Raw genomic sequence first — 24,387 nt, 5'->3', positions numbered from 1 at the left:
CAAGTGGCGAAAAGACCTTAGAGATTCTACAAATGCATCGCAAATGATTGGTGAGCCATATTTTTTTCCAACATAATAATATTGTGCTTTAATCCACCGTAATATATGTCGTTTGCACAATGATTTATCCTTTTGTCATGGCTTCAAGGTAGTATGATCTTGTTAATGGGTGTGAGGTTTGATATTTTTTGAAAACTTTGATACAAAATAAGGAGAAAAGTTATACCTGGGTTCACACTTTCAGGGCTTATTGTTCATGGTTGTTGTTGCTATAACATTAGTGAAGAGCGAGTAGGTATGAGTATGATTAATTTATCTCTTTGTATATTTTTCATTCAATTTTTCTTGTGGTTTATTCATGATTTCATATACAAAATTACTTTGTGCAGTAAGTGACTACAGTCGTAGTGTCTGGGATGGTCGAGTGGAGAAGATACTTTAAGCAATGCTAATGCAGCATAGAGGATGGGTCAGTTGTAATCTTCCAATAAAATAGTATTTTTATTATTTGTTTGCACTACTATTTCTCCTTCGAGCATGGTTGTTGGGTTGTATTACTCAATTAGTTGATTGACATATACATCACATGGTATCTTTAGATTTTCATTTTATTTGTTCCACATGAGAGACACCCCCGCAACGCATGACCTATAGTAGAGGTGGGTAATGTTGAGCGAGCAAGCATACCGACCCTTCAACCAATCAACCATCGTGCTAACATACGACACGATCAACTTGTGGAACCTATGGTATGAAAGCATTGTTTGTATTATTCCTAGTAGAAGTACATTTGCTTTAGAAAATCTCTATTTTTGTGATAATTTATATTTTTTTGTGATATAGCATGGAATATAAATGGACGCGAAGTTGCAAGCCAAGTTCATGCCTCCAAACTCTCTAGTTTAACTTTTATTAGGAACTTAATATTTTATTGTGTATCTATTGCAGAATACTTGTCTAGTGAGCATGAACACATGAAATAAAAAATGGCCTCTCTTTTTATATAACAAACTCAAAGAGGTGTGTTTCTTATTATGGTTAATAATTGCATTCAAATCTCTAGCTTAATTTATATAACAATTCTAAGATCTTATTTTGTATCTTCTGTAGATGACTTGTTCTGATCAGCATGAGGAAGTGGAATACAAGAGAGAGTGTTCATTTTTATAAAACAAACTCTAGGGAAGGTTTGTTTCCTATTATGAATAATTATTGGTTTTGAAATATGCTTACCATTACTGACTGTGTGTGTTTTAACCTTATTCAGTGACTTCTTTTCCTTCTAGCAGAGGAGGGCACATTACAAGAGAGGTGATGTGCAAAGCGGATGTTTGCATTTTTTTTGTTCTTATTTGCATGTTTTGTTTTGTTGAGTTTGAGCATGGCCATGCTTTGTGTTGTAATTGTTTTTCTTTGTTTCATCTTTTTTTTTCTCGTTTTTTGTACTTCTATCCTGGTTTCATTTATTGGGTTTGTTGTACTCGTTTTCCTTTTTTTTTTGGTTCATGTTCTTTGTAATTTGGTCTTGGTTTCATTTGTTGGGCGTGGAAAAGGAAACAGAGGAAGCAAACAAGAAAAGTCAAGGTTATTGTTCGTAAAGGAGGGTGAGTCAACATACCTATATGCAATGCGCTTCAATTAAAATTATATTTTGCTAATTTGTGGCTCCATTAGTTTGCTATTCAATTTATTATATGCTTTATCTATGCTCTCATAATCAACTATATTGATCTTCTTTATGTAGTGAAGAGCTACAATTGTACAATCTACAAAGGTGAAGTGGTGAAGATGCCTTAGACATTCTACAAATGTTGTAGAGGATGGGTGAGATAGTCTACAAATTGTAAGTGATTTATTCTATTCGCTTCTATAATATTACCCAAGGGAGGGCAAGTATGTGTATGTTTAATACATCGCTTTGTGTATTTGTTATTAAATCTCGTGGTTTATTCATGATCTCATATATAATATTACTTTGTTTAGTGAGTGACTACAATTGTAGTGTCTTGGAGGGTTGAGGGGAGAAGATAGGCAATGTAGATGCAGCGCAAAGGATGGGTGAGTGATGTTGTTTTCCAACAAAATATTGTTATTATTGTTTGTTTACTTGAAGTTTTCTTCTTCCAGCATGGTTCTCGAGTAGTACCACTTAGTTAGTGGTTTGACATATACATCAAATGGTATGTTTAAATTTATGTGATTTCTTGCTCCACATCACACGCACACCCCCACACAATGTGCCCTAGAGATGAGGATGTTGATTTTCCATGGCACTAGAGTATCTAGGTTAGGGTCTTTGAATCTATGACACGACCAACTCAAATGCCACAACAAACTACTTTGCACAGTGGAATAAATACAACAATAAATCAACATGTACATAAATAGGCAACTTTTTACCATTTTTCAAGAACCCAACTTCGTTATATTAACAAATTGTAGTACAACTGTCTAGGCCTCCTGTACCAAGGATCATGGCCCTCATACAATCACTGATATAGGAAATACAAACTAGGGTTTGATGTCAGTCCTTTATTAACCAATCTACCGTGAGCAAAACAACACTTCACCTACTCGCTGATGTAGCGTTCCACAACTTCATCTGCCTCTATCAATGAATCTTGCTCCTTTAAGTCATTGAACATGGCTGACCAACTGCCCTCTAGCTGATCATTAGTCCATGAAACGAATCAACACATAGGGTATTCTTGTGAGTTTTTTGCAACTTCGTTTGTAAACAACTCCTAGACTGACCACTGCTTTTATTCAGCTCTTTGGGACCTCTTCCCATTATTGCCTTCTTATGTTGCTCCAATGAAGATCTTAGGGCATGGAGAGCTACCCATTATGATTGTTAAAAATCTTTCTCCAATAATCAACTTAGTGATGATTCATAAGCCTACTTGGTTGGTCTCATTTATCTAAGAAAAAATCCCTTAGGCTTTTTCAAGTCTGCCCTTCTTACAACTGTCAAAGTTCTTCTTGTCAAACTGATCTAGGGTTGTAAGGACACCTTCTGCTCCCCTCCAAACAATGCTTTAAACGGCATTCAAACTCTGTCAAAATTAGGAAAACCATCTACTAGCAAACAACATCAATAAGAGAGGACATACATACCTTGTTTTACAACCTCCTGCTGCTCACCTTGACCTCAACTATTTTGCAATTTTTGAGCTTTGGTTAGGGCACATGTCAGCCCTAAATTCTGATCCAAAACTTGTGTTTTCCCTCACTTTAGACATGTTCTAACTGCGGTATCCCTTGTTGTGATTTCGGCCTAGGTTAGGAGTCCTAATAGGCCTCTCTGTCCTCCCCAAAAGATATGTTCTCCACCTTCAATCAACCCAGAGAACCAACGGCCTGAAACATAGAGAAACCCCTCAAATATGAACGAAATCTGCCAAAAATTTACCTCTTAGCCCTCGGTTTGTTGCCTATCAATGTTGGCCCTCAAAACAATTTCAAGAAGACACAAAAATGCTCTTTATCCACTTCGTTTGAGCTCCGTCTGATTTGTGGCTAGTTGAGAGGTATATTCTTTGATATGTCGCTCATTGGATGTGTGAAATTAGGTCTCTCCTCTCACATACTTATATTTTTCGCTTAGTGTGACATCTAGCCCTTAAATAAGGATCTGTTTAACTAAGGCGGACTTGATCTTTAAGACAATTCACCCACTCAAAACATATGAAAGTTCATTTCTCTACAATGACAAGGGCTCTCTTAGTGGTTGAAGTGACCCCTTGCTCCTCTAAGTGTGCTCTATCATGTCCAAGTGCAAAGTCATTAAATCTCCTCATGGATTCACACTCGCAACTTTGGGTGCAAAGCCCACTGCTTGGGTACTCTTGCCCACAAATCCCATGTGGGTGCAAATCCTTAACAACCCTGTACCCTAGAGTCTGGAGTACCCGCCAAGCTACAAATCTCAACACTCCTTAGCGAGGGAGGTACTTCCAACACTAGAAAGTTACTCGTCACCACCTACAGAACCTGAAGATCTGAAACTTCCATAGGTTCGCTCCCTCTTAAGCAAGACTCCTTCTGAGTCTACATGGTCTCCACTGACTCAAACTATTATTGATCTCGTGTCCTACAAGGTTAGTTCGAGCTACGGTCAAGCACGGGCCACCATCACTACAACTCAGTCCTGCAAGCACTCATACTCTCGGGTCAAACACAACACATGCACATCCCTCCAATATCAGATATGCAACATCACGATCCAATGAAGAAACTAGCCTGCCATCGTCCATGTCTTCAACTGAATCCTCTGCCCCATGATCTAGACAATCTCAACTCTCTCTAAGTTGCTTCGTTGTGCACACTTTGATTCACTGAATCCTCCTCCTTTAGGGCACTAAACACGACTCACCAAGTGCCCTTTAGCTAATCATTAGTCCATCATTGAATCAACACATAGTGTCTTATTGTGAGTTGTTCACAACTTCGTTTGTGGACAATTCCTAAACTGCCCATTGCTGCTCCTCATCTCTTTGGGACTTCTTTCCACTATTGCCTTCCTGTGCTGCTCCAACTAAGACAATCTTAGGGCATGAAGGGTTGCCCACTCTGACTGTTGAAAGTCCTTCTCCAACAATCAACTTAGGGATGATTCATAAGCCTACTTGGTTGCCCTTATTTCTCAAAGAACCAAACCCCTAGGCTTCTCAAAGTCTGCCCATCTTATAATAGTCGAATTCCTTGTCAAACTGATTTAGGGTTGCAAGGACACCTTCTGCTACCCTTCAAATGCCCTTCAAACTCTGTCCAAACAAGGACAACCATCCACTAGCAACAACACCAGTACAAGAAGACAAACATACCTTGTTCAACAACCTCCCACTGCTCCCCTTGACCTCGGCTTTTGTGCATTTTCTGAGTTATGGTTAGGGCACATGTCAGCCTTAAATTCTTCTCCAAACCTTGTGTTTTCCCTCACTTCAGGCCTCTTCTAACTATGTTATTCCCTGTTGTGATTGCCGCCAAAGTTAGGCCTCTTACTAGGCCTCTCGACCTTCCCTAATATATATGTCATTCACCTGCAATCAACCCAGAGAACTTGCGGCTTGAAATACAAAGAAAAACATCCTCAAACGTCCACAAAATACTCCCATGATTCACCACTTAGCGCTCGTCTTGTTGCCTATCAATATTGTCCCAAAGAGAGTCTCAAGAAGACATAAAAATGCTCCTTCTCTACTTCCCTTGAGCTTCTTCTAATCTGCAACTAGTTCAGAGGTATGCTATTTGACTTGTTGCTCCTTGGATGGGTGGAATGATGTCTCTCCTCTCCCAAATTTATATCTTTCTCTTAGGCTGACATCTAGCCTTTCATGAAGGGTCTCTATAACAGACTTGATCTTTAAGACATTTTACCCACTCAAAACATATAAAAATTCATTTCTCCATAATGACAAGGTCTCTCTTGGTGGTTGAAGCAACCCTTTTCTCCTTTAAGGGTGCTCTATCATGTCGAAGTGACAAGTCATCAAATCTCTTCATGGACTCACAGCCACAATTTTGGGTGCAAAATTCACAGCTTGGGTACTCTTGCCCACAAAGTCCATGTGTGTCCAAATCCTCCACAACCTTGTACCTTAGGGTTTGGAGTACCTCCCAAGCTACAAATATCAACAAAGGATGGTAAGGTTGAGCAAGCAAGCACACATACCCTTCAAAAAATCGACAATTGTGCTAATAGACAACACTATTGCCCTGTGGCCCCTAGGATTTTAGGTGTTCAATATGTTTAAATATGCTTAAATCCCTCTACAAAAAGAATTATTTCTCTTATGACAACATTAATTGCATTATTCCTAGTAGAATTACTTCTAATTTAGAAAATTTATATTTCGCGATATAGCACGGAATATAAATGGACTGTACTTAAGTTGGATGACAAATTCTTGCCTTCAATTCTCTAGTTTAACTTTTATTAGAATGCTAATAGTTATTGTGTATCCATTTCAGATGGGTGATTCCAGTGAGCACGAATATGTGAAATACAATATGGATTATCCCCCTTTATATAACAAAACTCAAAGGCATGTATATTTCATATTATGATTGATTATTACATTCAACTCTCTAATATAATTTTTATAATGATTCTAATATTTTTTGTAGATGGCTTGTTTTGGTGAGCAGAAGTAAATGGAATACAAAATAGTGTCTATCGTTATATAACAAGTTCTTTAGGAGGTATGTTTCCTATTATAAATAATTATCGGTTTTGAAATATGGTTATCATTACTATCTATGTTTGTCTTTAAACCTTATTCACCCCAGTTGTTTTCTTTTTAGTAGAGGAGAGGAGGATACTGCTTCTTTAGGAGGTATGTTTCCTATTATAAATAATTATCGGTTTTGAAATATGCTTATCATTACTATCTATGTTTGTATTTTAACCTTATTCACCCCACTTTTTTTCTTTTCAGCAAAGGAGAAGGATACTGCAATAGAAATAATGTGCAAGGGGGGAGTTTCCAAGTTTTTGTTTGTTGTTGTCTACATATTTTGTTTTTCTCGAGTTTGAGAGTGACCATGCCTTGTGTTGTACTTGTTTTCTCATTTCTTGTTGTTTGGTCTTGGTTTTGTTTGTAGGGAGAGAAAATGAAAGAAATGAGATGGAGGTTATCTTTCATAAATGAAGGTGAATCACCTTAACTATATGCAATGCCTTTCACTCACAATTATCTTTTCCTCATTCGTGACTCTATTTGCTTGCTTTTCAATTTATTATATGTGTTATATGTGATCTCATATCAATTTATATTGATTTTCTTCGTGTAGTGAACGACTACAGTTCTATAGTCTATGAAGGTCAAGTGGCGAAAAGACCTTACAGATTCTACAAACGCATCGCAAACGATTGGTGAGCCATATTTTTTTCCAACATAATAATATTGTGCTTTAATCCACCGTAATATATGTCGTTTGCATGATGATTTATCCTTTTGTCATGCCTTCAAGGTAGTATGATCTTGTTAATGGGTGTGAGGTTTGAGATTTTTGAAAAACTTATATACAAAATAAAGAGAAAAGCTATACTTGTTTGTCATGGCTTCAAGGTAGTATGATCTTGTTAATGGGTGTGAGGTTTGAGATGTTTTGAAAACTTTGATACAAATTAAAGAGAAAAGTTATACCTGGGTTCACCTTTTCAGGGCTTATTGTTCATGGTTGTTGTTGCTACAACATTAGTGAAGAGCAAGTAGGTATTTGTATGATTAATTTATCTCTCTATATATTTTTTATTCAATTTCTTTTGTGGTTTATTCATGATTTCATATACAAAATTATTTTGTGCAGTAAGTGACTACAATCGTAGTGTCTGGGATGGTCAAGTGGAGAAGATAGTTTAAGCAATGCTAATGTAGCATAGAGGATGGGTGAGTCGTAGTTTTCCAATAAAATAGTATTTTTATTATTTCTTTGCACTATTATTTCTCCTTCGAGCATGGTTCTTGGGTTGTATTACTCAATTAGTAGATTGACATATACATCACATGGTATCTTTAAATTTGCATTTTATTTGCTCCACATGACACAAACACCCCCCACAGTGCATGCCCTATAGTAGAGGAGGGTAATGTTGAGCGAGCAAGCATGCCGACCCTTCAACCAATCAACCATTGTGCTAACATACAATACTATTGCCTTGTGGACCCTATGGTATAAAAGCATTGTTTGTATTATTCCTAGTAGATGTACATCTACTTTAGAAAATTAATATTTTTTTGTGATAATTAATATTTTTTTGTGATATAGCATGGAATATAACTTGACTCGAAGTTGCAAGCCAAGTTCATGCCTCCAATCTCTCTAGTTTAACCTTTATTTGAAATTTAATATTTTATTGTGTATTTATTGCAGAAACATTGCCCAGTGAGCATAAACACATGAAATAGAAAATGGCCTCTCTTTTTATATAAAAAACTCAAAGAGAGGTGTGTTTCTTATTATGATTAATAATTGCTTTCAAATCTCTAGCTTAATTTATATAACAATTCTAAGATCTTATTTTGTATCTTCTGTAGATGACTTGTTCTGATCAGCATGAGAAAGTCGAATACAAAAGAGAGTGTTCATTGTTATAAAACAAACTCTAGGTAAGGTTTGTTTCCTATTATGAATAATTATTGGTTTTGAAATATGCTTACCATTACTCACTGTATGTGTTTTAACCTTATTCAGTGACTTCTTTTCCTTCTTGCGGAGGAGGGCACATTACAGGAGAGGTGATGTGCAGAGGGGATGTTTGCATTTTTTTTGTTCTTATTTGCATGTTTTGTTTTGTTGAGTTTGAGCATGGCCATGCTTTGTGTTGTAATTGTTTTTTTTTGTTTCATCTTTTTTTTCTCATTTTTTGTACTTCTTCTATCTTGGTTTCGTTTATTGGGTTTGTTGTACTCGTTTTCCTTTTTTTTTTGGTTCATGTTCTTTGTAATTCTATCTGGGTTTCGTTTGTTGGGTGTGGAAAAGGAAACGAAGGAAGCAAACAAGAAAAGTCGAGGTTATTGTTCATAAATGAGGGTGAGTCAATATACCTATATGCAATGCGCTTCAATTTAAAGTATATTTCGCTAATTTGTGGCTCCATTTGTTTGCTATTCAATTTATTATATGCGTTAACTATGCTCTCAGAATCAACTATATTGATCTTCTTTATGTAGTGAAGAGCTACAATTGTACAATCTACAAAGGTGAAGTGGTGAAGATGCCTTAGACATTCTACAAATGTGGTAGAGGATGGGTGAGACATTCTACAAATTGTAAGTGATTTATTCTATTCGCTTCTATAATATTACCCAAGGGAGGGCAGGTATGTGTATGTTTAATACATCGCTTTGTGTATTTGGTATTAAATCTCGTGGTTTATTCATGATCTGATATATAATATTACTTTGTGTAGGGAGTGACTACAATTGTAGTGTCTTGGAGGGTCGATGGGAGAAGATAGGCAATGTAGATGCAGCGCAAAGGATGGGTGAGTGATGTTGTTTTCCATCAAAATATTGTTTTTATTGTTTGTTTACTTGAAGTTTTTTTCCTTCTAGCGTGGTTCTCGAGTAGTACCACTTAGTTAGTGGTTTGACATATACATCAAATGGTATGTTTAAATTTATGTGATTTCTTGCTCCACATCACACGCACACCCCCACACAATGTGGCATAGAGATGAAGATGTTGATTTTCCATGGCACTAGAGTATCTAGGTTAGGGTCTTTGAATCTATGACACGACCAACTCAAATGCCACAACAAACTACTTTGCACAGTGGAATAAATACAACAATAAATCAATATGTACATAAATAGGCAACTTTTTACCATTTTTCAACGACCCAGCTTCATTATATTAACAAATTGTAGTAGAACTTTCTAGGCCGTCTCCACCAAGGATCATGCCCCTCATACAATCACTGATACAGGAAATACAAACTAGGGATTTGATATCAGTCCTTCATTAACCAATCTACTATGGAGAAAACAACACTTCACCTACTCACTGATGTAGCGTTCCACAACTTCATCTGCCTCTATCATTGAATCTTGCTCCTTTAAATCATTGAACATGGCTCACCAACTGCCCTCTAGCTAATCATTAGACCATCAAATGAATCAACACATAGGGTCTTCTTGTGAGTTGTTTACAACTCCGTTTGTATACAACTCGTAGGCTGCCCACTGCTTCTATTCAACTCTTTGGGACCTCTTCCCATTATTGCCTTCTTGTATTGCAACAATGAAGATCTTAGGGCATGGAGAGCTACCCATTATGACTGTCGAAAATATTTTTCCAACAATCAACTTAGTGATGATTCATAGGCCTACTTGGTTGCCCTTATTTCTCCAAGAATCAAACCCCTGGGCTTCTCAAAGTCTGACCTTCTTATAGCTGTCAAATTTCTTGTTGTCAAAAAGATCTAGGGTTGTAAGGACACCCTCTTCTCCCCTGCAAACAATCCTTTAGACGCCATGCAAACTCTATCCAAACCGGAAAACCATCTACTAACAAAAAAATCAATAAGAACTGACAGGCATACCTTGTTGTACAACCTCCTGCTGCTCGCCTTGACCTCAACATTTTTGCAATTTCTGAGCTTTGGTTAGGGCACATGTCAGCCCTAAATTCTGATACAAAACTTGTGTTTTCCGACACTTCAGACGTCTTCTAACTGTGGTGTCCCTTGTTTTGATTTCGGCCTAGGTTAGGCGTCCTAATAGGCCTCTTTGCCCTCCCCAAAAGATATGTTCTCGACCTTCAATCAACCCAGAGAACTAGCTCCATAAAACACAAAGAAAACCCTCAAATATGAACAAAATCTGCCCAAAGTTCACCTCTTAGCCTTCAGTTTCTTGCTTATCAATCTTGGCCCTCAAAACAGTTTCAAAAAGACACAAAAATGCTCGTTATCCACTTCGTTTGAGCTCTGTCTGATCTGCGACTAGTTTAGAGCTATATTCTTTGATACGTCGCTCATTGGATGTGTGAAATGAGGTATCTCCTCTCACATACTTATATTTTTCGCTTAGGGTGACTTCAAGCCCTTAAAGGATGGTCTCTTTAACTAGGGCCAACTTAATATTTAAGACAATTCACCCACTCATAACGTATAAAAATTTCATTTCTCTACAATGACAAGGGCTCTCTTAGTGGTTGAAGTGACCCCTTGCTCCTCTAAGTGTGCTCTATCATGTCCAAGTGCAAAGCCATTAAATATCCTCATGGATTCACACCCACAACTTTGGGTGCAAAGCCCACCGCTTGGGTACTCTTCCCCACAAAGCCCATGTGGGTCCAAATCCTCAACAACCTTGTACCCTAGAGTCTAGAGTACCCCCCAAGCTACAAATCTCAACACTCCTCCTTAGCGACGGAGGTACTTCCAACACTGGGAAGTTACTCGTCACCATCTACAGAACCTGAAGATTTGAAGCTTCCATAGGGCCACTCCCTCTTAAGCTAGACTACTTCCGAGTCTACATGGTCTCCACTAGCTCACACTGCTATTGATCTCGTTTCCTACAAGGTCTGTCCGAGCTACAGTCAAACATGGGCCACCATCACTACATCTCAATCCTGCAAGCACTCATACTCTCAGGCAAACACAACACGTGCACATCCCTCCAATATCGGATATGCAACATCACAATCCGATGAAGAAACTAGCCTGCGACCATCCTGTCTGTCACACGAAGAAATCTTGTCCATGCCAATCTCATATATGCTAAAGCACTCCTCGTCTTGTCCCAACGATCCATGGAAAGTCAAAGGAAGTCCATGATCAACAACTTGCCATACAACAAATTGTTGTTCACCAGGCTCACTACTAATCCACGAGAACTCCAAGCCAATCTCATTGCCAAGCTAGTCAAGAGCACACCTCCATGTCTTCAACTGAATCCTCAGCCCCATGATCTAGACAATCTCAGCTCTCTCTAAGTTGCTTTGTCGTGCGAACTCTAATTCACTTAATTTTGCTCCTTTAGGGCACTAAACACGACTCACCAAGTGCCATTTAGTTGATCATTAGTCCATCATTGAATCAACACATAGTGTCTTATTGTGAGTTGTTCACAACTTCGTTTGTGGACAATTCCTAAACTCCTCACTGCTGCTCATCAACAAATCTACCGTGAGCAAAACAACACTTCACCTACTCGTTGATGTAGCGTTCCACAACTTCATCTTCCTCTATCAATGAATCTTGCTCCTTTAAGTAATTGAACATGGCTGACCAACTGCCGTCTAGCTGATCATTAGTCCATGAAACGAATCAACACATAGGGTCTTCTTGTGAGTTTTTTACAACTTCGTTTGTAAACAACTCCTAGACTGGCCACTGCTTTTATTCAGCTCTTTGGGACCTCTTCCCATTATTGCCTTCTTGTGTTGCTCCAATGAAGATCTTAGGGCATGGAGATCTACCCATTATGATTGTTAAAAATCTTTCTCCAACAATCAACTTAGTGATGATTCATAAGCCTGCTTGGTTGGTCTTATTTATCTAAGAAAAAAACCCTTAGGCTTCTTCAAGTTTGCCCTTCTTACAACTGTCAAAGTTCTTCTTGTCAAACTGATCTAGGGTTGTAAGGACACCTTCTGCTCCCCTCCAAACAATGCTTTAAACGCCATTCAAACTCTGTCCAAATTAGGAAAACCATCTACTAGCAAACAACATCAATGAGAGAGGACAAACATACCTTGTTCTACAACCTCCTGCTGCTCGCCTTGACCTCAACTATTTTGGAATTTTTGAGCTTTGGTTAGGGCACATGTCGGCCCTAAATTCTGATCCAAAACTTGTGTTTTCCCTCATTTCAGATGTCTTCTAAATGTGGTGTCCCTTGCTATGATTTCGGCCTAGGTTTGGCATCCTAATAGGCCTCTCTGCCATCCCCAAAAGATATGTTCTCCACCTTCAATCAACCTAGAGAACCAGCGGCCTGAAACATGGAGAAAACCCTCAAATATGAACGAAATCTGCCCAAAATTCACCTCTTAGCCCTCGGTTTGTTGCCTATCAATCTTGGCCCTCAAAATAGTTTCAAGAAGACACAAAAATGCTCTTTATCCACTTCGTTTGATCTTCGTCTGATCTGTGGCTAGTTGTGAGGTATATTCTTTGATATGTCGCTCATGAGATGTGTGAAGTTAGGTCTCTCCTCTCACATACTTATATTTTTCGCTTGGGGTGATTTCTAGCCCTTAAATAAGGCTCTGTTTATCTAAGGCCGACTTGATCTTTAAGACAATTCACCCACTCAAAACATATAAAAATTCATTTCTCTACAATGAGAAGGAAAAATTCATTTCTCTACAATGAGAAGGGGTCTCTTAGTGGTTGAAGCGACCCCTTGCTCCTCTAAGTGTGCTCTATCATGTCCAAGTGCAAAGTCATTAAATCTCCTCGTGGATTCACACCCACAACTTTGGGTGTAAGGCCCACTGCTTGGGTACTCTTGCCCACAAAACCCATGTGGGTTCAAATCCTTAACAACCCTGTACCCTAGAGTCTGGAGTACCCTCCAAGCTGCAAATCTCAACACTGCTTAGCGAGGGAGGTACTTCCAACACTAGGAAGTTACTCGTCACCATCTACAGAACCTGAAGATCTGAAACTTCCATAGGGTCACTCCCTCTTAAGCTAGACTCCTTCTGAGTCTACATGGTCTCCACTGACTCATATTGTTATTGATCTCATGTCCTACAAGGTCAGTCCGAGCTACGGTCAAAGACGGGCCACCATCACTACAACTCAGTCCTGCAAGCACTCATACTCTCGGGTCAAACACAATACATGCACATCCCTCCAATATCGGATATGTAACATCACGATCCAATGAATAAACTAGCCTGCCACCATCTTGTCCATGCCAATCTCATATATGCTAAAGCAATCCTCGAGTTGTCACAACGATCCATGGCAAGTCAAAGGAAGTCCATGTTCAACAACCTTCCATACAACAAACTATTGTTCACCAGGTTCACTACCAATTCACGAGAACTCCCAGCCAATCCCACTGCCAAACTAGTGAAGACCACACCTCCATGTCTTCAACTGAATCCTCTGCCCCATGATCTAGATAGTCTCAGCGCTCTCTATGTTTCTTCGTTGTGCACACTCTGATTCAATAAATCCTGCTCCTTTAGGGAACTAAATACGACTCACCAAGTGCCCTTTAGCTGATCATTAGTCCATCATTGAATCAACACATAGTGTCTTATTGTGAGTTGTTCAAAACTTCGTTTGTGGACAATTCCTAAACTGCGCACTGCTGCTCCTCATCTCTTTGGGACTTCTTTCCACTATTGCCTTCCTGCGCTGCTCCAACTAAGACAATCTTAGGGCATGGAGGGTTGCCCACTCTGACTGTTGAAAGTCCTTCTCTAACAATCAACTTAGGGATTATTCATAAGCCTACTTGGTTGCCCTTATTTCTCCAAGAACCAAACCCCTAGGCTTCTCAAAGTCTGGCCATCTTATAATAGTCAAATTCCTTGTCAAACTGATCTAGGGTTGCAAGGACACCTTCTGCTACCCTTCAAATGCCCTTCAAACTCTGTCCAAACAAGGACAACCATCCACTAGCAACAACATCAATACAAGAGGACAAACATACCTTGTTCTGCAACCTCCTGCTGCTCCCCTTGACCTCGGCTTTTGTGCATTTTCTGAGTTGTGGTTAGGGCACACGTCAGCCCTAAATTCTTCTCCAAACCTTGTGTTTTCCCTCACTTCAGGCATCTTCTAACTATGTTATCCCCTGCTGTGATTGCTGCCTACGTTAGGCCTCTTATTAGGCCTCTCGGCCTTCCCTAATATATATGTCATTCACCTACAATCAACCCAGAGAACTTGCGGCCTGAAATACAAAGAAAAACATCCTCAAATGTCCACAAAATCTTCCCATGATTCACCACTTAGCCCTTGTCTTATTGCCTATCAATATTGTCCCAAAAATAGTCTCAAATAGACACAAAAATGCTCCTTCTCTACTTCCCTTGAGCTTCTTCTGATCTATAACTAGTTCAGAGGTATATTCTTTGATGTGTTGCTCCTTGGATGGGTGGAATGATTTCTCTCCTCTCACAAATTTATATCTTTCTCTTAGGCTTACATTTAGCCTTTCATGAAGGGTTTCTTTAACAAAGTCAGACTTGATCTTTAAGACATTTCACCCACTCAAAACATATAAAAATTCATTTCTCCACAATGACAAGGTCTCTCTTGGTGGTTGAAGCAACCCCTTTCTCCTTTAAGGGTGCTCTATCATGTCCAAGTGCCAAGTCATCAAATCTCTTCATGGACTCACAACCACAATTTTGGGTGCAAAACTCACAACTTGGGTACTCTTGCCCACAAAGTCCATGTGTGTCCAAATCCTCCACAACCTTGTACCTTAGGGTTTGGAGTACCTCCCAAGCTACAAATCTCCACAAAGGATGGTAAGGTTGAGCATGCAAGCATACATACCCTTTAAAAAATCGACCATTGTGCTAATAGACAACACTATTGCACTGTGGCCACTAGGATTTTACGTGTTCAATATGTTTAAATATGCTTAAATCCCTCTACAAAAAGAATTATTTCTCTTATGACAACATTAATTACATTATTCCTAGTAGAATTACTTCTAATTTAGAAAATTTATATATTTCACAATATAGCATGGAATATAAATGGACTGTACTTAGGTTGGATGACAAATTCCTGCCTTCGATTCTCTAGTTTAACTTTTATTAGAATGCTAATAGTTTATTGTCTATTCACTTCAAATGGGGAAGTGAATGGGTGATTCCAATGAGCACAAATATGTGAAATACAATATGGATTATCCCCCTTTATATAACAAAACTCAAAGGCATGTATATTTCATATTATGATTGATTATTACATTCATCTCCCTAATATAATTTTTATAATGATTCTAATATTTTTTTGTAGATGGCTTGTTTTGGTGAGGAGAAGTAAATGGAATACAAAATAGTGTCTATCGTTATATAACAAGTTCTATAGGAGGTATGTTTCCTATTATAAATAATTATCGGTTTTGAAATATGCTTATCATTACTATATATGTTTGTATTTAAACCTTATTCACCTCAGTTTTTTTCTTTTTAGTAGAGGAGAGGATGATACTCCTTCTTTAGGAGGTATGTTTCCTATTTTAAATAATTATCGGTTTTGAAATATGCTTTTCATTACTATCTATGTTTGCATTTTAACCTTATTATCCCCACTTTTTTTCTTTTCAGTAGAGGAGAAGGATACTGCAATAGAAATAATGTGGAAGGGGGGAGTTTCCAAGTTTTTGTTTGTTGTTGTTTACATATTTTGTTTTTGTCGAGTTTGAGAGTGACCATGCCTTGTGTTGTACTCGTTTTCTCATTTCTTATAGTTTGGTCTTGGTTTTGTTTGTAGGGAGAGAAAATGAAAGAAATGAGATGGAGGTTATCGTTCATAAATGAAGGTGAATCACCTTAACTATATGCAATGCATTTCACTCACAATTATCTTTTCCTCATTCGTGACTCTATTTGCTTGCTTTTCAAATTATTATATGTGTTATATGTGATCTCAAATCAATTTATATTGATTTTCTTTGTGTAGTGAACGACTATAGTTCTATAGTGACTAGTCTATGAAGGTCAAGTGGCGAAAAGACCTTAGAGATTCTACAAACGCATCACGAACGATTGGTGAGCCATATTTTTTTCCAACATAATAATATTGTGCTTTAATCCACCGTAATATATGTCGTTTGCACGATGATTTATCTTTTCGTCATGGCTTCAAGGTAGTATGATCTTGTTAATGGGTTTGAGGTTTGAGATTTTTCGAAAACTTTGATACAAAATAAAGAGAAAAGTTATACCTGTTTGTCATGGCTTCAAGGTAGTATGATCTTGTTAATGGGTGTGAGGTTTGATATTTTTTGAAAACTTTGATACAAAATAAAGAGAAAAGTTATCCCTGGGTTCACCTTTTCAGGGCTTATTGTTCATGGTTGTTGTTGCTATAACATTAGTGAAGAGCGAGTAGGTATGTGTATGATGAATTTATCTCTCTGTATATTTTTTATTCAATTTCTTTTGTGGTTTATTCATGATTTCATATACAAAATTATTTTGTGCAGTAAGTGAGTACAATCGTAGTGTCTGGGATGGTTGAGTGGAGAAGATAGTTTAAGCAATGCTAATGCAGCGTAGAGGATGGGTGAGTCGTAGTTTTCCAATAAAATAGTATTTTTATTATTTCTTTGCACTACTATTTCTCCTTCGAGCATGGTTCTTGGGTTGTATTACTCAATTAGTTGATTGACATATACATCACATGGTATCTTTAAATTTGCATTTTATTTGCTCCACATGACACAAACACCCCCACAGTGCATGCCCTATAGTAGAGGTGGGTAATGTTGAGCGAGCAAGCATACCGACCCTTCAACCAATCAACCATCGTGCTAACATACAACACTATCGCCTTGTGGACCCTATGGTATAAAAGCATTGTTTGTATTATTCCTAGTAGACGTACATCTACTTTAGAAAATTAATATTTTTGTGATAATTTATATTTTTTTGTGATATAGCATGGAATATAACTGGACTCGAAGTTGCAAGCCAAGTTCATGCCTCCAAACTCTCTAGTTTAACTTTTATTAGAAATTTAATATTTTATTGTGTATTTATTGCAGAATACTTGTCCAGTGAGCATGAACACATGAAATACAAAATGGCCTCTCTTTTTATATAACAAACTCAAAGAGAGGTGTGTTTCTTATTATGATTAATAATTGCATTCAAATGTCTAGCTTAATTTATATAACAACTCTAAGATCTTATTTTGTATCTTTTGTAAATGACTTGTTCTGATTAGCACGAGAAAGTGGAATACAAAAGAGAGTGTTCATTGTCATAAAACAAACTCTAGGGAAGGTTTGTTTTCTATTATGAATAATCACTGGTTTTGAAATATGCTTACCATTACTGACTGTGTGTGTTTTAACCTTATTCAGTGACTTCTTTTCCTTCTAGCGGAGGAGGGCAAGTTACAGGAGAGGTGATGTGCAGAGGGGATGTTTGCATTTTTTTTGTTCTTATTTGCATGTTTTGTTTTGTTGAGTTTGAGCATGGCCATGCTTTGTGTTGTAATTGTTTTTCTTTGTTTCATCATTTTTTTTCTTGTTTTTTGTACTTCTATCTTGGTTTCGTTTATTGGGTTTGTTGTACTCATTTTCCTTTTTTTTTGGTTCATGTTCTTTGTAATTCTGTCTCGGTTTCATTTGTTGGGTGTGAAAAAGGAAACGAGGGAAGCAAACAAGAAAAGTCGAGGTTATTGTTCATAAATGAGGGTGAGTCAACATACCTATGTGCAATGCGCTTCAATTTAAAGTATATTTTGCTAATTTGTGGCTCCATTTGCTCGCTATTCAATTTATTATGTGTTATCTATGCTCTCAGAATCAACTATATTGATCTTCTTTATGTAGTGAAGAGCTACAATTGTACAATCTACAATGGTGAAGTGGTGAAGATGCCTTAGACATTCTACAAATGTGGTAGAGAATGGGCGAGACATTCTACAAATTGTAAGTGATTTATTCTATTCGCTTCTATAATATAATAATATTACCCAAGGGAAGGCAGGTATGTGTATGTTTAATACATCGCTTTGTGTATTTGGTATTAAATCTCGTGGTTTATTCATGATCTCATATATAATATTACTTTGTGTAGTGAGTGACTACAATTGTAGTGTCTTGGAGGGTCGAGGGGAGGAGAGAGGCAATGTAGATGCAGCGCAAGGGATGGGTGAGTGATTTTGTTTTCCATCAAAATATTGTTTTTATTGTTTGTTTACTTGAAGTTTTCTCCTTCTAGCGTGGTTCTCGGGTAGTACCACTTAGTTAGTGGTTTGACATATACATCAAATCGTATGCTTAAATTTATGTGATTTCTTACTCCACATCACATGCACACCCCCACACAATGTGCCCTAGTGATGAGAATGTTGATTTTCCATGGCACTAGAGTATCTAGGTTAGGGTCTTTGAATCTATGACAGGACCAACTCAAATGCCACGACAAACTACTTTGCAAAGTGGAATAAATACAACAATAAATCAACATCTAAAAAAATAGGCAACGTTTTACCATTTTTCAACAACTCAAATTTGTTATATTAACAAATTGTAGTAAAACTATCTAGGCCTCCTCTACCAAGGATCATGCCCCTCATACAATCATTGATACAGGAAATACAAACTAGGGCTTGATTTCAGTCCTTCATTAACACCTAATCAGAATTTCCACTCCATCTATTGACTGTCAAATGTTGACAATGGATGGCATTCACTCGGGATGGGCTACTCGGCCGATTGACTCAGCTACTCGAATCAGCTAGGATACTCGGGCTGGAGACACTCATTGATAGGAAGTCACATTGAGCACCTCACATAGACGATCATAGACAGACAGAAGGTCATTCCCATAGGAACTCATACCTCGAACTTTGCCTCGAACTCTGCCCTCTAACCTCTCGACCTCGACCCTAGACCTCTACCTCGAACTTCACCTCACTTATCGATACAAAACGCTCGTTCCTACTTCGAATGGATTGATGGAGAAAACAACAGTTCACCTACTCGTTGATGTAGCGTTCCACAACTTCATCTGCCTCTATCAATGAATCTTGCTCCTTTAAGTCATTGAACATGGCACACCAACTGCCCTCTAGCTCATCATTAGTCCATCAAATGAATCAACACATAGGGTCTTCTTGTGAGTTGTTTACAACTCCGTGACTGCTCGCTGCTTCTATTCAGCTCTTTGGGACCTCTTCTCATTATTGCCTTCTTGTATTGCTCCAATGAAGATCTTAGGGCATGGAGGGCTACCCATTATGACTGTCAAAAATATTTCTCCAACAATCAACTTAGTGATGATTCATAAGCCTACTTTGTTGCCTTTATTTCTCCAAGAACCAAACCCCTAGGCTTCTCAAAGTCTGCCCTTCTTATTGTTGTCAAAGTTCTTCTTGTCAAAAAGATCTAGTGTCGTAAGAAACCTTCTGCTCCCCTCCAAACAATCCTTTAAATGCCATTCAAACTTTGTCCAAAGTAGGAAAACCATCTACTAGCAAACAACATCAATAAGAACTGACAGACATACTTTGTTCTACAACCTCCTCCTGCTCGCCTTGACCTAGACTTTTTTGTAATTTATGAGCTTTGTTTAGGGCACATGTCAGGCCTAAATTTTGATCCAAAACATGTGTTTTCTGTCACTTCAGACGTCTTCTAACTGTGGTGTCCCTTGCTGTGATTTCGGCCTAGGTTAGGCGTTCTAATAGGACTCTCTGCCCTCCCCAAAAGATATGTTCTCGACCTTCAGTCAACCCAGAGAACTAGCGGCCTGAAACACAGAGAAAACCCTCAAATATGAATGAAATCTGCCCAAAATTAACCTCTTAGCCCTTGGTTTGTTGCCTATCAATCTTGGCCCTCAAAACAGTTTCAAGAAGACACAAAAATGCTCCTTATCCACATTGTTTGAGCTCCGTTTAATCTGCGGCTAGCTCAGAGGTATATTCTTTGATATGTCGCTCATTGGATGTGTGAAATGAGGTCTCTCCTCTCACATACTTATATTTTTCGCTTAGGGTGACTTCTAGCCCTTAAAGAAGGGTCTCTTTAACTAAGGCCAACTTGATCTTTAAGACAATTCACCCACTCATAACATATAAAAATTCATTTCTCTACAATGACAAGGGATCTTTTGGTTGTTGAACCGACCCCCTTCTCCTCTAAGTGTGCTCTATCAGTTCCAAGTGCAAAGCCATTAAATATCCTCATGGATTCACACGCACAACTTTGGGCAAAACCCACCGCTCACGTACTCTTGCCCACAAAGCCCATGTGGGTCCAAATCCTCAACAACCCTGTACCCTAGAGTTTAGAGTACCCCCCAAGCTACAAATCTCAACACTCCTCCTTAGCGAGGGAGGTACTTCCGACACTAGGAAGTTACTCATCACCATCTACAGAACCTGAAGATCTGAAACTTCCATAGGGTCACTAACTCTTAAGCTAGACTCCTTTCGAGTCCACATGGTCTCCGCTGGCTCATACTACTATTGATCTCATGTCCTACACGGTCTGTTCGAGATACGGTCAAACACGAGCCACCATCACTACAACTCAATCCTGCAAGCACTCATACTCCCAGGTCAAACACAAAACGTGCACATCCCTCCAATATCGGATATGCAACATCACGATCCGATGAAGAAACTAGCCTGCCACCATCCTATCTATCACACGAAGCAATCTTGTCCATGCCAATCTCATATATGCTAAAGCAATCCTCGAGTTGTCCCAACGATCCATGGCAAATCAAAGCAAGTCCATGATCAACAACTTGCCATACAACAAACTGTTGTTCACCAGGTTCACTACCAATCCATGAGAACTCCAAGCCAATCTCATTGCCTAGCTAGTCAAGGGCACACCTCCACGTCTTCAACTGAATCCTCTGCCCCATGATCTAGACAATCTCAACTCTCACTAAGTTGCTTCGTCGTGCGAATTCTGATTCACTAAATCTTGCTCCTTTAGGGCACTAAATACAACTCACCAAGTGCCCTTTAGTTGATCATTAGTCCATCATTGAATCAACACATAGTGTCTTATTGTGAGTTGTTCACAACTTTTTTTGTGGACAATTCCTAAACTGCCCACTGCTGCTCCTCATCTCTTTGGGACTTCCTTCCACTATTTCCTTCATGGGCTGCTCCAATGAAGACAATCTTAGGGCATGGAGGGTTGCCCACTCTGACTGTTAAAAGTCCTTCTCCAACAATCAACTTAGGGATGATTCATAAGCCTACTTAGTTGCCCTTATTTCTCCAAGGGCTAAACTCCTAGGCTTCTTAAACTCTGCCCTTCTTATAACAATCGAATTCCTTGTCAAACTGATCTAGGGTTACAAGGACACCTTCTACCCTTCAAATTGTCCTTCAGATGCCCTTCAAACTCTGACCAAACAAGGACAACCATCCACTAGCAACAACATTAATACAAGAGGACAAACATACCTTGTTCTGCAACCCACTGCTGCTCTCCTTCACCTCGGCTTTTGTGCATTTTGTATTTTCTGAGTTGTGGTTAGGGCACACGTCAGCCCTAAATTCTTCTCCAAACCTTGTGTTTTCCGTCACTTCAGGCCTCTTCTGACTATGTTATCCCCTATTGTGATTTCCGCCTATGTTAGGCCTCTTACTAGGCCTCTCAACCTTCCCTAATATATATGTCATTCGCCTGCAATCAACCCAGAGAACTTGCAGCCTGAAATATAGAGAAAAACCTCCTCAAATATCCACAAAATCTTCCCATAATTCCCCTCTTAGCCCTCGGCCAGTTGCCTATCAATATCGACCCAAAAACAGTCTCAAGAACACACAAAATACTCCTTCTCGAATCTCTACTTCCCTTGAGCTCCTTCTGATTTGCAACTAATTCAGAGGTATATTCTTTGATGTGTTGCTCCTTGGATGGGTGGAATGATGTCTCTCCCCTCACATATTTATATCTTTCTCTTAGGTTGACATCTAGCCTTTCATGAAGGGTCTCTTTAACAAAGTCAGAATTGATCTTTAAGACATTTCATCCACTCAAAACATATAAAAATTCATTTCTCCACAATGACAAGGACTCTCTTGGTGGTTGAAGCAACCCCTTTCTCCTGTAAGGGTGCTCTATCATGTCCAAGTGCCAAGTCATTAAATCTCTTCATGGACTCACAACCACAATTTTGGGTGCAAAACCCACAGCTTGGGTACTCTTGCCCACAAAGTCCATGTGTGTCCAAATCCTCCACAACCTTGTAAGGGTTTGGAGTACCTCCCAAACAACAAATCTCAACAAAGGATGGTAAGGTTGAGCAAGCAAGCATGCATACCCTTCAACAAATCAACCATTGTGCTAATAGACAACACTATTGCATACATACCCTTCAACAAATTAACTATTGTGCTACTAGACAACACTATTGCCCTGTGGCCCCTAGGATTTTAGGTGTTCAATATGTTATAAATATGCTTAAATCCCTCTAAAAAAAGAATTATTTCTCTTATGACAACATTAATTGCATTATTCCTAGTAGAATTACTTCTAATTTAGAAAATTTATATATTTCGCGATATAGCATGGAATATAAATGGACTGTACTTAAGTTGGATGACAAATTCCTGCTTTCAGTTCTCTAGTTTAACTTTTATTAGAATGCTAATAGTTTATTGTGTATCCATTTCAGATGGATGATTCTAGTGAGCACGGATATGTGAAATACAATATGGATTATCCCCCTTTATATAACAAAACAAAATAGTGTCTATCATTATATAACAAGTTCTTTAGGAGGTATGTTTCCTATTATAAATAATTATCGTTTTGAAATATGCTTATCATTACTATCTATGTTTGTATTTTAACCTTATTCACCCCACTATTTTTCTTTTCAGTAGAGGAGAGGATACTCTTTTAGGAGGCATGTTTCCTATTATAAATAATTATCGGTTTTGAAATATGCTTATCATTACTATCTATGTTTGTATTTTAACCTTATTCACCCCACTTTTTGTCTTTCCAACAGAGGAGAGGACACTACAATAGAAATAATGTGCAAGGGGGGAGTTTCCAAGTTTTTGTTTGTTGTTGTCTACATATTTTGTTTTTGTAGAGTTTGAGCGTGACCATGCTTTGTTTTGTACTCGTTTTCTCATTTTTTCTAGTTTGGTCTTGGTTTTGTTTGTAGGGAGAGAAAATGACAGAAATGAGATGGGGGTTATTGTTCATAAATGAAGGTGAATCACCTTAACTAAACGCAATGCACTTCACTCATAATTATCTTTTCCTCATTCATGACTCTATTTGCTTGCTTTTCAATTTATTATATGTGTTATATGTGGTCTCAAATCAATTTATATTGATTTTCTTTGTGTAGTGAACGACTACAGTTCTATAGTCTATGAAGGTCGAGTGGCGAAAAGACCTTAGAGATTCTACAAACGCATCGCAAACGATTCATGAACCATATTTTTTTCCAACATAATAATATTGTGCTTTAATCCGCCGTAATATATGTTGTTTGCATGATGATTTATCCTTTTGTCATGGCTTCAAGGTAGTATGATCTTGTTAATGGGTTTGAGGTGTGATATTTTTTGAAAACTTTGATACAAAATAAAGAGAAAAGTTATACATGGGTTCACATTTTCAGGGCTTATTTTTCATGGTGGTTGTTGCTATAACATTAGTGAAGAGCGAGTAGGTATGTGTATGATTAATTTATCTCTCCGTATATTTTTTAATCAATTTCTTTTGTGGTTTATTCATGATTTCATATACAAAATTACTTTGTGCAATAAGTGACTACAGTGGTATTGTCTAGGATAGTCGAGTGGAGAAGATGCTTTAAGCAATGCTAATGCATCATAGAGGATGGGTCAGTCGTAATTTTCCAATAAAATAGTATTTTTATTATTTGTTTGCACTACTATTTGTCCTTCGAGCATGGTTCTTCGGTTGTATTACTCAATTAGTTGATTGACATATACGTCACATGGTATCTTTAAATTTGTATTTTATTTGCTCCACATGACACACATGCCCTATAATAGAGGTGGATAATTTTGAGCAAACAAGCATACTGACCCTTCAACCAATCAACCATCGCACTAACATACAACACTATCGCCTTGTGGACCCTATTGTATGAAAGCATTGTTTGTATTATTCCTAATAGAAGTACATCTACTTTAGAAAATTTATATTTTTTGTGATAATTTATATTTTTTTGTGATATAGCATGGAA

At 38.1% G+C, this 24,387-nt stretch overlaps 5 long non-coding RNA genes across 5 annotated transcripts; all 5 read left to right on the top strand.

Annotated features, from left to right (window-relative positions):
* Window positions 1-242: 242 nt before the first annotated feature.
* LOC149196218 (uncharacterized) lies at window positions 243-1,598 on the top strand. Its single transcript, XR_016254106.1, has 4 exons — window positions 243-469; window positions 629-749; window positions 949-1,020; window positions 1,111-1,598. It is a non-coding gene; the product is annotated as an uncharacterized LOC149196218 (long non-coding RNA).
* A 4,529-nt stretch (window positions 1,599-6,127) lies between these two features.
* Window positions 6,128-6,864, top strand: LOC149196217 (uncharacterized). The gene is made up of 4 exons (XR_016254105.1): window positions 6,128-6,204; window positions 6,310-6,338; window positions 6,441-6,655; window positions 6,796-6,864. It is a non-coding gene; the product is annotated as an uncharacterized LOC149196217 (long non-coding RNA).
* A 1,379-nt stretch (window positions 6,865-8,243) lies between these two features.
* On the top strand, window positions 8,244-15,532 carry LOC149196216 (uncharacterized). The gene is made up of 4 exons (XR_016254104.1): window positions 8,244-8,538; window positions 8,679-8,777; window positions 8,918-8,992; window positions 15,458-15,532. It is a non-coding gene; the product is annotated as an uncharacterized LOC149196216 (long non-coding RNA).
* A 31-nt stretch (window positions 15,533-15,563) lies between these two features.
* On the top strand, window positions 15,564-16,993 carry LOC149196215 (uncharacterized). The gene is made up of 4 exons (XR_016254103.1): window positions 15,564-15,983; window positions 16,124-16,212; window positions 16,505-16,555; window positions 16,650-16,993. It is a non-coding gene; the product is annotated as an uncharacterized LOC149196215 (long non-coding RNA).
* A 3,687-nt stretch (window positions 16,994-20,680) lies between these two features.
* Window positions 20,681-24,069, top strand: LOC149196214 (uncharacterized). Its single transcript, XR_016254102.1, has 2 exons — window positions 20,681-23,377; window positions 23,518-24,069. It is a non-coding gene; the product is annotated as an uncharacterized LOC149196214 (long non-coding RNA).
* The last annotated feature ends 318 nt before the right edge of the window (window positions 24,070-24,387 follow it).

The sequence above is a fragment of the Pinus tabuliformis genome, chromosome 2_2 (assembly GCF_031772625.1).
Source record: "Pinus tabuliformis cultivar Carrire ecotype Pingquan chromosome 2_2, CPIR1, whole genome shotgun sequence".
Lineage (NCBI taxonomy): Eukaryota > Viridiplantae > Streptophyta > Pinopsida > Pinales > Pinaceae > Pinus > Pinus tabuliformis.
The sequence above is the reverse complement of the archived record's forward strand: the minus strand, read 5'-3'. Positions and strand labels throughout refer to the sequence as shown.